This window comes from Girardinichthys multiradiatus, chromosome 1 (genome assembly GCF_021462225.1).
Source record: "Girardinichthys multiradiatus isolate DD_20200921_A chromosome 1, DD_fGirMul_XY1, whole genome shotgun sequence".
Classification (NCBI taxonomy): Eukaryota; Metazoa; Chordata; class Actinopteri; order Cyprinodontiformes; family Goodeidae; genus Girardinichthys; species Girardinichthys multiradiatus.
The window spans coordinates 31,824,733-31,840,805 of NC_061794.1; the positions used below are offsets into that span (position 1 = coordinate 31,824,733).

General features: G+C 38.2%; 1 protein-coding gene across 1 annotated transcript in view; it reads right to left on the reverse strand.

Annotated features, from left to right (window-relative positions):
* prickle2a (prickle homolog 2a) overlaps window positions 1-12,249 on the reverse strand; it is a 79,167-nt gene extending 66,918 nt beyond the window's left edge. Inside the window, exon 1 of the mRNA XM_047374702.1 lies at window positions 12,036-12,249. The gene's annotated coding sequence lies outside the window, so the exon portion shown is untranslated. The remainder of the gene's footprint in view (window positions 1-12,035) is intronic.
* Between the last annotated feature and the right edge of the window lie 3,824 nt (window positions 12,250-16,073).

A 16,073-nucleotide genomic window follows, 5' to 3' on the forward strand; every position in this document is an offset into this window, starting at 1 on the left:
TCATCCTTTTTCTTTTATCATTTTACTTGTCATAAAGTATTTGTAAAATGTACAAAACAAAAGTAGAGATTTTTAAAAAGACACAAATGTTTATTTTAAAAATTCATGAGACTGCAGCACACAGCTGCACACAGTTGTGATGCTGACATCCAATATTTAAAGTCGCTCCAGAGCTGGATATAGTTTGTTGCACAGGAAGCTAAACATTTGTTCAGACATCCTGAAGTTAGCAACAACTGTGCGTTCATGAAACCGGGAACAGTAACTTCCCACCAGTGGGAGGCTCGGTTAAACATCCAGACAGACATTTCTGTGGCGAGAAATTTGCAACAGGAGAGCCATCCAAAACGCACATAGCACACATATTACAATAACAAATATCTTCAACCATTAAATCATTGTACGTTGGACTTATATGACCTTCTCTTATATGTTGCTTAGCTCTATGCCTTCCCACTCTCTCCTCAACATTTCCAGTGTTTCGTCTTGCCGCCCGCAACCTTTTGTGGTCCTCTCCTTTTACTTTGAGTCTAATAAAAAGCCATAGACTGAGCAGCAATTCTACCATTGCTTCCATGTCCTCCTTTGTTGCGTTGTGTTTGTGTCACATACAAATCATGTCACGTTACTTTTTGGACTCAGGGGCAGCCTTGCTATGACAACCAAACCCACACTGAGGTGGTACGCAATTTTTAAGGAAAAATTACCCGAACCGTGTAGAGTCGAATAGAGCTGAGTCGAGTCAAGGTAAGTAGGTACTAATGGAGAAGGGCCATGAGACCCATGGCCAGGTCATTCATCTCATATTATGAAAATATTCTGATGACAGGCATATACAGATAAACAATTTTAAACAATTTGGGAAGCCAAGCTAAGGATGTCATGGCTTTGCGAGGTTTTGATAGGTTAATCTTAGTTACATTAGAGACACGCCTGCTGACGTTGATTTTAAGGCAACACCTCAATCATCCCGCTTCCTTGATTGAAAGAAATCAGAAATTTTAGGTGCCATGTTGCTTTCATTTATCCATTATTGTTATCTGAAAGACTTTACTGTCTCATAGGTTGGAGTCTAATGGAGGTCTGGAAGAGAAACATCATGTTTTCATTGTAATCATGATGATCTGTGTGGTATAGAGCTACATTATTATTGCTGGTTTGTGACCACATGATAAAGCATAAGCTAATTAAGTTCTGGCCACAAGTTAATATGCCATGAAAATTAATCCACTAAACAGTGGACAAGCCTTCATTTTCTTGGCTCTACATGAATTAAGACTATTGTTTTCCTCCTAACAAATGACTAGCAAAATTGATTTAGTTCTATCAGATTTTATTTCAACCTTGGGATGACTTAAAAAGAACCACTAGAATACAATACACTGAGTTATGTATGCACTGTAGGAAAACAAAACTCCACTGGGCAGGTGAACATACGGAAATTGGAAGCAGAAATACTGGGTGTGCACATCTAACTTAGTTGTGCACTTTACAAATCTGGCTGTTATGGGAGAGAGGGAAGAGAAAAACCACTGCTAAAACAAGCCATAGGAGGCCCTGTGTTTGTTATAAGCCATGCAGTGGACACAGCTGTCAGGTGTAAGAAGGTGCTCTGGTCAAATCCAATAAATTATTTTTTACCTATATGCAAAATGGTATGTGTGGGAAAAAACTGACTGGATACGTGTTTGTGAAAATATCATTCGCATAGTTTTACATGGGAGAGGCAGCATCAGGCAGTAAGATGCTGGGCGCATGGATGGAGCTAAATACAGTCAATCTGTCATAATTTGAGGGTGTTTGAGTTTTTTTTCGGTTTTATAAATTCTTTTCTCCAGTTTGTGTTTTTGGATCCTGCTTCTTTTTATTATTTTCTTGGTGGTGCGTTAGCTTTCTTATTATTGTTATCTTAGCGTTTTCTAGTTTATGTCTTGTAGTTATGTTTCTCTCGTTTGTTAGTTTGTTTTTTTGAATTTCTGTTTTGCTCCAGCCACGTTTTGTTCACTCTGTCTCTGTTAAGCAATCAGCTTCATTCGGCTCACCTGCACCATATCAATCAGCTTTTGTTTTTCACCTGTGTCTCTCCATACATATACACCCTCTTTCTGTTCATTCCTTGCAGAAACATTTCAGTTCATTCTGTTCATGTCAAGCCTGTATTGCCTGTTTTTGCCACCACCTGCTGAAGTGAGTTTCGTTTATAAAACTTTTTTTTTCTACCTCGCTACGATGCTTCCTGCTCGTCTGCATTCTGGGGTCCTCTGCCACAACAGCCATGACACAATCCTGGATTGCGATATAGCCAGGGCAACAATGGAATGGCTTAGATCAAAGCACTTTTATGTGTTATGTGTTGGAATGGCCCACTTAAAGTGCAGATCCAAATCCATTTGAAAATCTGTAGCAAGACTTAAAAATTTTAATTCATTAACACTCTCTACACATGCTGACTGAGTTTGAGCAATTTTACAAAGAAGGGTCCAAAATCTATATGTGCAAGCCTGATAGAGGTATACCCCCCAAAGTAGAGCTGCATATTGTATCATCATCACAAAGTCAATGTGTGCAATTCTGCATTGGAAAGGTATCTCTGAATGCAGCTTTATATTTCAAGAGTGATACATTCACCTTCATCATGGCAACAATTAATTTACAAGTAAGATGGAATTTTGCAGCCCATTACCTCCACACTTGATACTGATTTTAGTGCTGAAACTGACAGAGAATGGTCAAAACATTGTGATAATGGAAAGAAAGAGAAGAGTGACATAAAGATGGTATCATTGCAACCGATATTGTCAACTCAATACTTAATATTATTGCAGTTGTATGTTTTCCCACTATGATTATAATGCAGTTCTACCTCAAAAAACCCTGCTGGTGGGACTGCAGCAAAAGTCGGCTCTGTAAAGTATAGACTCGGTGGAGGCTGAACATAAATACATTAAACATGAAACATCCAAAGATTTTGTGAAAACATGTTGCATTTTATTTCCACTTCACAATTATGCACTACTTGCATAATAATCATCATATCTAGTTTATCATATAGAATACCTGAAAAAACCCATTGAAGTCTGTGATTGTAACCTGACAAAATGGTATAATGTTCAAAGGGTGTGAATATATTTGCAAGACAGTGTGTAACAATTTACGAAGCTCCTTTGCTTTAAAACCCTTCAGACATTTTACTTTGCATCCATAATTAGCCATAAAATGAAGCTCCACAAACACTGTTTATGCTTCAAATAAAATCTTTGTTGCTTCAGAATAAGAACAGTAACAAAATGAATTAACTTACTTTAAGTACAACTTTGAGTTGATGATTTACATATAGAAATATAAATGAAATATTGCTCATATAGGGTTTCTATTCTTTGACTTTTCCCTTTTACTTTAAAAGTATCATATTTCTTACATTTTGCAGAGTTTCAATATTCACTTGTAATAGTTATTGTTACTCTAATGAAGTAAAACCAAATTTTCCTACTTTCAGTTACTTCAGGCTCTCAATCAAAAAGGCATGCATGCATGACTGATCTAATATGTTCACGTCCGTCTCAGAGTTTTCAAATGTGAAGAGTGTCACGTTTTGCAAGCATTTGAGAGTATGAAAGTCCTTTCTCAGAGGCTCCCGTAATGATGCCATTAGAGTGAAGATGGAGTGGGTATTGAACCTCGGGGCTCAGGCGTACCGCAGATGATTCCCCTCGAGTTCACTTTCCTCATATCCATCACCCAGTGAGGCCAACCCAACACCACAGCCAACACCAACAACCCCACCAACAGAGGCAGCACAGCATTTACATCATGCTGTCTCTGTCCTCCTGGCAATAATCCACACACCTGCACAATGACTGCAGGCTCCATTTGTACCTGGCCTCTTTCTGATGTCTGTAATTTCAGAGAAACAATCTTTCTCTGACTAAGCGTAATTTGCAGATATTTTCCTTCACTGATCCCTGCTGTAAGCTAGTCAGCACTTTGTGGAAGACAAAAAGATTGGCTAGAAACTGCTGCCACGGCACTGAAGGGACATGCTGCTGTAAATCAAGTTAAAACTCCAGTCTGGACCAATCTATGTTATTGTGTCATCATCTAAACTTGCGTACTTATTTTCTTTCAGCAAACTACATACAGTGCTGTGAAAAAGCATTTGACCCCGTCAGATTTCTTCTGTTTCTGTTTTTTTTTTTGTTCACACTTAAATGTCTCAGAAAATCTAAGAAATGTTAATATCAGACAAAGATAATTAAATGCAAAAAGCAGTTTTCAATAGATGATTTTACTGATCGAGGGAAAAAGGGTATCCAAGCCACCCTGCCCCTTGTTATAAAATAATTGCCCCACAGTCCAAATAATTGGTTGTAACAACCTTGGCAGCAGCCACTGCTATCAAGTGTTTGTGAGAGCTGGTAAGGAGCCTTTCATATCGCTTTGGAGGAAATTGGCCAACTCTTCTTTGCAGAATTGCTTTTAATTCAGCCACAGTAGAGGACTCAAAAACCTTCCTTTTATTCCTTTGAGCCATTTAGAGATTAACATGCTGGTAAGTTTTGGATCAATGTCCTGCTGCTTAACCCAAGTGCTCCCAAGTATACCATCCTAAATTGATAACTGGACATTCTCCTCCAGGAATTTCTGCTAGAGAACAGAATTCATGGTTCCAACAATAACAGCAAGTTGTCCATGTTCTAAGGCTCCAATCATCACACTACTACCACCATGTTTAACTGAGTATGATGTTCTTTTTCTGTAATGCTGCACTTTTTTTTCCCACCACCTGTCATTTTTTGTCTTTTGCCTTTTGTCTTGTCAGTCCGTAGAATGTTTGCCCAAAACTCGATGACCATCAATATGTTTTTTTTGGGAAATGTCAGATGGGCCTTTGTGTTTTTTTTTGGTCAGCTGTCGTTTTCTCCGTGGAATTCTCTCATGCCATTTTTGCCCAGCCCTGTTTTTATTGTTGAATCAACCCTTTCAAGACAGAAATATATAAATGATTTGTTTCTCCTCTGTTCTTAAATCTTTCTAGATTTGCGATTTCTAGACTTTTTCAGATCTTTCAGCCTTCTTCATGTTGTCAGACAGCTTCTAATGCTTTGATTCTACAGGTCTGGGGGTAATCAGGTCTTTATGTGGCTAGTAAACGTAACCAAAAATCATGGCTAATCACAGTTCATGATTACTTTATACATAAAATCATAATTTCAAAACTACTTTTGTATCCACTTAAATGATCTTTCTCTCATATTAAAATTAGTTTGAGGATCAGAAACATTGTAGTGTGACAAAAGAAGACAAACAGAAATTGGTAAGGGCATAAATAGTTTTTCATGCAACTGTACGTTTACAAAACAAGAAAAGAGTTAATCAAATGCATGCAGGTGACTGTGAAGTAAACTTATGTGACAATAACTGTTTAATATTTAAAATTAATACATCTTTAAAGAAGTAAAGTGAGTCAAGATGTCGATGTTTACAATCCTTGAAAAATGTCACAAACAGGACCTTGGGAACAATTACAGGAGTTTGCTAAGATCCAGTCACAGAGCTGAAATCTCAGCACTACAATGAGCAGTAATGAGCATGCTAATGATTAGTTTATTCGTAACAATTTGGGGACTTTAGTATAGCACTTGGGAGGACATTAGTCATCAGGCTGGAACAAGCCATTGGGAGCAATCCTACATCCACTTCAAAGGGAGCTTGATTGTGGTAACAAGCGATTGCAGGAGATATTTCACCTTTCACTCCACATGGAAATCAAATCAAGCGGTCTGAACCTCTGACATTTAACAGAACATGATTCACCTAATTTCCTCACAGTCCGTTTTACTTTTACAAGTTATGTGGCTTATTTTTGTTTGCAAAGGTTAACAAGAGGTCACTTGCATTTGTTCACTATTTTAACTTTCTTAAGGTAGTTTTACAATCATTATTGCCAACTATTACACACCAGGATACATTAAACAAAGTTCCAATTTACTAATCATCTTAATAATTAGTGATATATAGAATAATACTTCTGTTTAGTGTTTTATTTACACATCCTTACACTACAAATGATTTTAAAAGGAAGACATACAGGTCTGAGCAACCATGCAAACATTACTTTCGACATAAAACATTGAGAACTTGGATCTGGGAGTAATATCAGGTGGTATGACTTTAAGACCAACAGAACCAAACTAATCTGAGGAAGATGAAGCAGTACTAACCTTTGAAACCTGGATGTGTCAAAACTATAAAAACATTCCACAAGTGGTTTACATCTTGCAACATCATGCAGACATCATGCAGAAAGTAGCACATTATTGAAAAGTGGAAGAAAAGTTGTACATGGTTTTGAGTTCTTTACAAATAAAAATCCTAAAAGCTGGCATACATCTGTGCTTAGCCTCATGAGGCCAATGCTTTAGAAAAATCACCTTTTTACCAGCTTTGCACATGTAGAAGCAAAGGTTTCTGCCAATTCTCCTTTGCAAAATAGTTCAACCTGAGTCATATAGGATTGACAGCCTCTATGAACATACATTTTCAGGTCTTGCCATAGATGTATTAGTGGATTTAGGTGTCACTGTAATTCATGCTTTGATATAAACCATTCTACTGTGTCTCTGGCTGTGTTTTTAGGTCCCATATGGTGACTGTGTCACTGTGAGCTCCCTCATCCATGTTTGCTGTGTACCCTACATGGCTTGAGGCAAACTGCAGGCCATACGTCTTATTGTTATCTTTGAATTATGGCTTTTTTCTTCCCCTCCTTCCACAAAGGCCAGATTTGTGGAGTATACAACTAATAGTTGTCCAGTCAACAGATTTTTCCACCTGAAATGTGGATGTCTGCAGCTCCTCCAGAGTTACTTTGAGCCTCTGGGCTGCTTCTTAACTTAATGCTCTTCCCCGTTTCCATGACATATTCAAAGGATGGGATATTGTATAATCAAACCCTCCTTAGAACTTCACTACAACATTCCAGTCTTCACAGAAAATCTCTATTTATAAGCAAACTGAATTACACACAGCACTACATGATTACATGACTTCTGAAGGCAATTAGTTTTACTTGGTTTTGTTTAAGGGCATTGGATAAAAAAAAAAAAAACTGCTAACCCTTGACATGTTGTGATAATCAAAGAGGCTCCCAATGCCCCCACTCATAGGAAAAAAAGTCATCAGAAGACACACTGAAAACAGTGAGAAGTGAAAATACCTCCAAGAGACTTTTGTGTACCAGGTGGCTCGTTATTCTTCTTCTATATAATATTTAGCTTGTAAGCAGACTTGTTTGTAGTACTGGTTCCGAAATCAACAGTATTTATGAACAAACACACCGTTTTTTTTAAACTTTCATTTCATTTTATTTAAATTATATGTAGTTATTGTTTTTGTAATCAATTTACACAAAATTTAAACACAAAAGGTGACTGAAAGATCTTACATGCTCCGCAGACCTTCTGTACATTTGAGCAGAAAGGAGCCAATCAGGTTCCAGTACACAGCATCACACTTAAAGTCAGCCTTTCTATTTGATATGTTATGTGAAGGCGGCCTATGCGTTGAGTTGCTCTCTTAGATGACACTCTGTGCTCTTTGTTCTAGCTGTTCCTTGTGACGGGTCTGCAGTGTTCTGGATGAGTATGGAGCTGCGTCACCACTGACTGTAATGGCAGAACACTGCAGGGAGGAAAAACTACAGCATTCAATTTGTAGCTTTTCTTCTCAAATACTAGGAAGAACACATCTTAGACTAAATGAAATAAATTCAGATGTACATATTTATAATGGTTATTATAGTCTTTTAGCAACTGCTTAGGTACAATATTGTGAGTATAATATCTGGAAGAAGCGTCAACGTTAAGTAATTCTGTAATGGATATGAATTGGAAAGACTGCGACGCCGTGATTAGCAAAATGCTTGTAAAATGAAGATATAAACATCAAACGCTCAATTTCCATGGAGCACGACAGAGTAAATGGGGGCGGTCCTTGTTATTATCTCCCCTGTGCACAAGGCTCCCATTTTAATTTAAAAAAGGCACAGCAGGATAAATTCATGGCGTCCTGTTTGGAATTGACTGCAGCACAACCCAGGTTTCATTTTCCCACTCACCAACGTCTCTAAAAGGCAGCGCTTGAAGCTACTGTACAAATGATCACCAAGGCAACCGGAGCGATTCATGACAATATAACAAAACCAACAACAATACGACCCAAAAAACAGAAAGCAACTTCTGATCAATACATATGTTATCACCAAAGTAAATGTTTCTTTCCAACCAAAAGTTTCCATCTTCTTACTGTAATTACTCAGTGTTTTTTAACTATGTACAAAAAAGGTCACAGCATATCTATTATTAAATGATTTGGTTGGGTATATTACATTATTGATCAGCTCAGAACAGCTTCTGAAAACACCCTCTGTGTTACTGTCCCAACTGTCATGTGCAGTACTGTAAACAATATTCCCCCCATAGATTTCATAAATGTTTTGCTTTTTTTAATCATATTTATATATTTTATCAAACAACGTGGAATATCAGACAAAAATAACTTTAGTAAATACAAAAAGCAGTTTTCAAATAATATTTTCATTTAGGGGAAGAAGCTATCCAAACCATCCTGGCCCTATGTGAAAGGAAATCCCCCCTATGTTAAATAATGACTTTTTATGAAAAGGTTATTTCAGTTTCACTAACCACATAAAGGGCTGGTTCCTGCCAGAAATTTAGAATTAAGAAATCACTTAAACAAAACCTGTCTCACAACATGAAGTCTAAAAGATCTTAAAAAGTAACCCATCATATCCCTATCTAAACAAATTCAAGAACAGGTCAGATACAAAGCAATGACATCTGTCTGGAAAGGAATACAAAGTTATTTCTAAGATTTTGGCACTCCAGCGAATCCCAGTGAGACATTATTCTTTCCAAATTCGAGAGCACATTAATGATTTATCCCAAAACATTCCAAGAACAACATCTAAACTTCCTCAGGCCTCGCCTGCCTTAGTTAAGGTCGGTGTTCATGATATAACAATAAGAAAGGTTCTGGATATGAATGACATCCATAGGAAGGTTTGAGGCTAAAACCACTGCTGTCCATAAAGAGTATAATAGCCTGACTAACATTTGCTAAAAAACATCTTAATGCTCTCCAAGAGTTTTGGGAAATAATTCTGTTGACTGAGAAGAGAAAAGTGGAAGGTGTGCGTCCAGTAAGACTAACACAAGTACCAGTAAAACACGGTAATGGTAGTGTGATGGCCTGAGACTGCTTTGCTGCTTCAGGACACGGATGACATTGGCAACTCATAATTAATGGCGCCATTCTACTCTCACGTAAAAAATCTTGAAGGAGAATATCCAGTCTTAGGTTTGTGACCTTAAGTTCAGTAGTACCTAGGTTATGATTGGATGAATCAAAAGACACAAACAAGTTTACCTCTGAATGGCTCTAATGCCCCTTTTCCAGTAGTAGCTACTCAGGATGGCCAATAGCAAGGCAGACCCACAGTCAAAGTAACGTGATGTGATTTGTATGCTACACAAACACAAAAGACTCCTGCTCGGTCTATGACTGTTATCAGTCTAAGAGTGAAAGAAGAGCACCGGAGAAGGCTGCAGGAAGCAAAGTACTCTGGAAATGTACAGGAGACAGAGAGAAGCCATGCAGCGGTAGAAGCTAGAGGTCATGTGAGGGTAAGCTAACACTACCTAATGCTAGCTTGGTATAGTGCTCATATACAGAATAAGCCCAGTGCACCTCGATTTAATGGTTGAAGAAATTAGTTAGTTATAATATGTATGCACAGTGTATGAACAGTGAGGCATCCCCAAAACCAATCAGTGATCGACAGTCTTCTGACATTAAATTTTCACGACTCGGCACAGTTGGAACTGCAAACAAGTAGGTACCATAAATAGTAACTAATGGAAAAGTCTAAAACTGAGTAGAGCTGTACCACACCGTGCAGAGTGGAAGAGAGGCAAAACCAAATAAACGTTTTGGAGTGGTCTAGTCAAAGTAACCAACTTAAATCTAATAAAGATGCTGTGGCATTTAACCCCCTTATAGTGGTTGAATTAAAACAAGTACTATAAGAAAAGAAGGCTAAAATTCCTCCACAGTAATGTAAAAGCCTCATTACCAGTTAACAGAGATGATTAATGGCATTTAATGCCGCCAAGGGTGGGACAACCAGTTATAACCAGTAATTTAGTTACTTTTTCACATAGATCAAGGTTGGTTTGGACAGCTTTTTTTCCTAAATAAATGAAATTATCTTTTGAAAATTGCAGTTTGTATTTACTCAGGCTACCTTTAATGATCTGAAACATTTCAGAGTGACAAAAGCAAGAACATAAGAAATCTTTAAAGGTGCAAATACTTTTCACTGCACAGTACGTATGAGTACTCCCAATTAGTCAGAATCACAAAAATTAATCCTAATTTTTCAGCAATTGTTGGAGGACAGAGCTTCCATAAACGTTATACTCTACTCTTGTAATGTATTTGCTCTTTGAGGTAAATGAACAAGCGGTTTTTGTGTTGTTTATAGGAATTGTTTAACATCTGACTGAACCACCTGAACTGCCAGCGTATCAGGGCCATAAAAGCATCTCAGGAGCAAAAATGTACTGTGAAAGCACCGCATGGGGCAGAGCAAGCAGCAAGAGCTCAGAGACACCCGCCCACCCTTCCTGAATCAGCCGTTTCTGTGGCGACCAGAGTGGAGAGGGGTGGAGGGAGGCGTGCGGCGAGAGCGAGGAGACAAACATTTCAAAACCTGGTGGGAGAAACACGGAGGAGTGGATGGACTGACGGCGTGGTGGTGGTGGAGGTGATGGGGTGTTAAATTGAAGGGTGGGGGACCAGTGGGTATCTGGGGCCAATTCCTCAGCATCACAATCTGTGACGGACTGACAGTCAAAGTCAAACAACAGCAGCATTCGATGAAAGACCCAAACACCGCAGGGATTTTTCCCTGTCCATGGCAGCTCAGGCCGTGGCCATGGCTCAGGGGGTTCAATGTCTTTCTGTATAATTTCAAGCAGCAATTCGCTCATTTTCAAAGCCTTCACTATACAGAAATTATACATTTTATAAATATTGGCAGCGTGACTCTTGCATTTAAATTTCACACAAAAGTGGACTCAACAAGTAGCGTATCACAGGATTCTGAAGAATCACCAAACACCAAGCTGCCATTAAACCCAATGAGATTACGCAGCAAGCAACATGGAGGAAGAGGTGCTAAATCAGAGCACAGGTTTTCATCTTAGATATGAACAATGTGTGATGCGACTCAGAGAAAATGTGACTTTTTGACATATGTACAAAAATGAACCTTTTATTTTTTAATACAGTTATTTAATAGTTATTATGTAATAGCGTCAGCAATGATTTTATAGGATTGTACCACATTTTCTTCTCACTGTGTCAAAGCCACACCAGTTAAGAATCACTGTTGAAGATTTCTTGCGCAGTTTGTACCCAAAGCTTCCACTAAGCTTGGTAAAAACAGTGAAAAACATAAAAGCCTGTGGCTCCTCGTGACAGTTGTCGCTAAACTCCACGCAGACCCACTGCGGGCTGCTCAATCTGCATTCCAGCAGATACTTTAGTCTGCCTTAAGCACAGCAGCTCAGAAAGCACTGTTTACATTGTGTTTTCTCCTGTTTATCTGCTTCTGAAAACCAGTGAGAGATCAGTGTGTGAGCTGGAACATGTTCCCTGTAAACCCAGTCAGGGACACATGGCTTTACACAATGAAAAACAAGGATGAAATATGATTTCTACTCAGTAAGGTGCAACACTTCCATCCAAGTCAAAGAAACCATGGGCACGTAAATAAAAACCCCACACCTGTCACATCAACACATAAGACAAAAGGTGGATATACCTTATCTCATAGCAAGTGTCAGCAATCCATGCTGAAATTTGTTGCGAACTGTTAAAACCAGCAGAAATAGCAATGAACTAACCACTGAAACGGCTCATTATTTAATCTTGATTTTATTCCGACTCACCTGTTTGTGATGCTGATGTCAGACTCCTGGTGTGTGAGTGTGTGTGTGAGAGAGAGGCTGCTCAGACAGTGGCAGGAATGCGCAGAGACTGGGCTGAGTTGGTTACACCGGCATTAACCAGAAGACTATCTGGGTCTGCTTTGCACCTCGCAGTTCACTCCTCTTCCCTCCACGTCTCAGAGACAAACAGCAGCTCTTCCTCAGCTGCCTCTCCCTCCCTTTGCCTTTCACACAGACTGTGGAGCAACAGCAGAGCGAAGGAAGGAAAGAAGGAAAGGTTGGGGTATGCAGATTCTCTGATTAGTTTCTCTACTTCCCTTTCCTGCAGGCAGTGTCTCTCCCCAAGTATGGCTAAAGACAACAGCAGCTGAGGAGATGAAGAGGGGTGGGGGGGTCGGTGAGAAGTGCTTTATATATTAAGTTGCAGGTATTTATGTTGTGTATTATGATGTGAGAAACAACGTGCTCTATCAAAAACACTGCGCACCAGTGCTCATGCGGGCAGAGGGGGGTGGGGAAGATGCTTCACTCCCACCTTCTGCTCCCCCTTTTCACAACCGCCTACCCACCCCTCTTCTTGCCAGCCCCACACCAGCCTGTTGAAATGAGTCATCAGCCGTCAGCCAATCAAACAGTGGCACACAGCTCACAGATTAGAATAACAGGAGTATTTATGCACTGCCACAAGGAGATGAAAATGAAATGGAGAATTGTTTGGGAGGACCTGACATTCTTGGTGAAGTGATAGAAGCAAACAGTAACACAGTCCTTTTAAATGAAGTATATCAGCACTTTTACCATTTAAAGTCATATCTGATGAGCAACAGTTTATTTATTTGGTCAAACAATTCTAAAGAAAGCCTAGATGTATATTTAGGAAATATACAGTGTTCATCACCGCATGACTTGTTTAGTGTGAGTCACTGGTATGTGATTCATTCAATCAGGGCTTCAGCCACATTTGAGTAAAAGTTTAGTCTGACCCCGTACCTGCCCTAAACAAAACTGAAGGTAAGTGACTAAAATAGGACATGTGTTCTTCAGCTGGTGTGCAATTTGGACCTACGCAATAAACCAAAGAGATGTGAGTGTGTTTGGAAGTAGGAGGACTTGTTTAAAGCATAAAAAGAACCAGAACCAGGCCATAAACCATTCAAACATTTTAGGAAGGGGAACTCTTCATTATTTCTTTTACAAAATTGCTATCGTGTTAGTATCATGCTTTGACACCTTGTGATGGCTTCAGCCCCACTTTGGTAAAGTCAGTTCACACACTCACCTCATAAGTTTGTTTTGAGATTAAACATGTGTTTTAGTTAGGTAATTCATTAATTTCCTTACTTAAACTAAAGTATGGAACACAGATAATAGCACAATCTTTTTTGAGTTACCTGGTTTGGGGAGTCGGCTGCTTCCTGTCTTGGAAAGAGGCGTGGCCAAGAGCTGAGGACTTAGAAAGCATAATGCCAGCTCAGCAGGACCAATGATTTGCCTGTCAGCTAGGGGGGTGTTTAGGTTAATTTACATCATTTGATTCTTAGGTAGTAGTGATGTTTAGTTCTGTTTCCCCCCTATTGTGTATGAATGATCTGGCTAATTCACTATATAGGTTAACCTTCTGTGTCTTTGTGTTAGGTCAGTTTGGAGTTACGTTGTATATATTTTGTTTCCTTAGCTAATAGTTTGTGAGTTCCCATTTTGAGAAGAGTTATATTTAGTTGACCTCTTTTACGGACCCATAAGCTATATTTTGGAACTTTGCTATTTTTTTGAAGTTTGTTGGGTAAGATAAAGACCCACTTGGAATATACTTTCCTGTGTCCGCTATGCATTTACTGCTCGGTCCCTCACACACCTATAGTAACTTATAGAGGTAATAAGATCCCAAAACATTGGGTTAAATGACACTTGGACATTATCCACCTAAAGAATCACTTATAAATGAATACAAAACATTATATATCAAACATCAAAATATCATTAACTCACATTAATTTACTTTTTATACAACATAACTTGTGTGATGCCATTACATCTATCTTATGTAGTCTTGTTCAAGTGATCTGCTAGTCTAATGTGGCTTTTGTATTTCTGGCAACTGATATTGTTCATAAAGAGGAACATTTTCAACAACTGAGCTGACTTTATATTAGTTAAATGCTTTAAGCAGCAGGATAAAGTGGCCGCAGAGGTCACAGAGATAATTTCTTGGGGGACACGTTTTCATTATCTTTCAATAACCTCAGCGTTTCTCTGAGATAAAGAGCAGACACAGTATGTATAATGGTAGACCACTGCTAATTAGGACTTTAGGGACAGTTTTTTACACTCTTGGGTTTTGTCTGTTTGCTGCGTAATGTAATTTATTTCTTATTTCCAATGTGAATGCAGAATATATTGGTGTGCAGCACATTTACAATGATTATTCATCTAAATGCACAAATCTGGATGTTCTGTACATGATGCTGATAGAAAATAAGCTACATTTTTAACATTACCTGTAAGAATGTCATGGCTGTTTGATATACCTGTGACAAGATTTATTCTGAGTCAGATCTCTTGGATGTGGGCTGCCTGCAGCAAATAATAAAATTACTGCAACCTAATAACTGTCAACAAATTTCTTCAACAATCTTGGATCCTAAACTGCGGTGGCTCTATTGTCAGGGTCACACATCTGTCCAGCGGGAAATACAATTTGAGCAGAAAGTGAGAAGGTGGGAACAGAGATTATAGAGATCAATAGCTATGTACAGAAAAGTGTTTTTTCCTCCTCATTTGATGCAGAGGGTGGTATGTTCTATTTGTTAAAATTGTTCAAAATACAGATTCACTGCATGTTTATATTTACTTTGCAAAAATCGACGTTTGCTAACTGCGCCGGTTGGCAGAAACCAAGAGAAAACTGTACTGTCAGCCTAAAGACAACACCTAAAACAAATCAGGACAAAGTGGCATTTTTTATTTTTCAGATGTAATAAATGAACAATTTTATGTTGCTGGATACATGTTCAGTCCCACATAGGAGCTCAGCACTGCAGTCCGCAAGTGGACAAACGTTTTTTGTTCAGACTTTTTTTTTATTTAACCACTACCCGCAACTTTATACACAGAAGACACTAAAAGTGGACCAGCTGTCAGACATCATATTTATTTTCATTCAGGTCATGTAGAGGATATTTTGAGAAGATGTTGGTTCATGAAAAAAATCTTTATTTAGGTGGTAGTTTTCAGTGTTGACCATTTTCATGAAAAACACAGGTTTAAGTGTTGCAGTAACACTTTTTTTGACTTGGTTTAATTTGTAATGTAATTTAACCAAGCAAAGCCTCAGACCTTTTGAACTTTTTCAGACTGATTGACATCAATCAGTCATCGATTTTAAAATTTCTTAGATTATGTGCTGGTTTTTGAGATTATTATTTCATGTTGCTAGACAGGTTCTATTTAAATTATTTCCTGATTCAAAATGTCTGACAGTATTCAAGCCCAGGTTGGTTTGGATAGCATCATTTGAAAATCCCGCTTTTATTCACTATTTTATTGTATTCACTCATTTTTTTCCTGATGTTAAAATTTGCTTGATGATATAAACCATTTAAGTGTGACATAATAGGAAAGACAGAAGAAATATGCAATAGTCAACATTTTCACACCACAATACTTACAGGAACAAATCATCACTTATTCAATTAACATGATGAGGAAAAATAAGAAAAAGGTCTAGAACTGGCCAACAAAATAAAGGAATTAGATCATCAGTACACATTCTGAGGTTTTATAGAAACAAACTACAAATTCGATTTGCTTTAATCCAGTGTGGTTGAGAAAAAATTTTTAAAAGCAGAATGAAATAAGTACATATGGTGAATAAAATAATGTGTAAAAATAGATCATGACATAATTCTTTTGACCCTGTCAGTCAAAATACCAAACAATGAAAATTTCAAGCGCCTCTGATTTCAACATTTAAAAATAATTTGTGGCAGCCTGGCTTACTTAAGATAACATAACTTAGGTTGCATTGTCAAACGCACA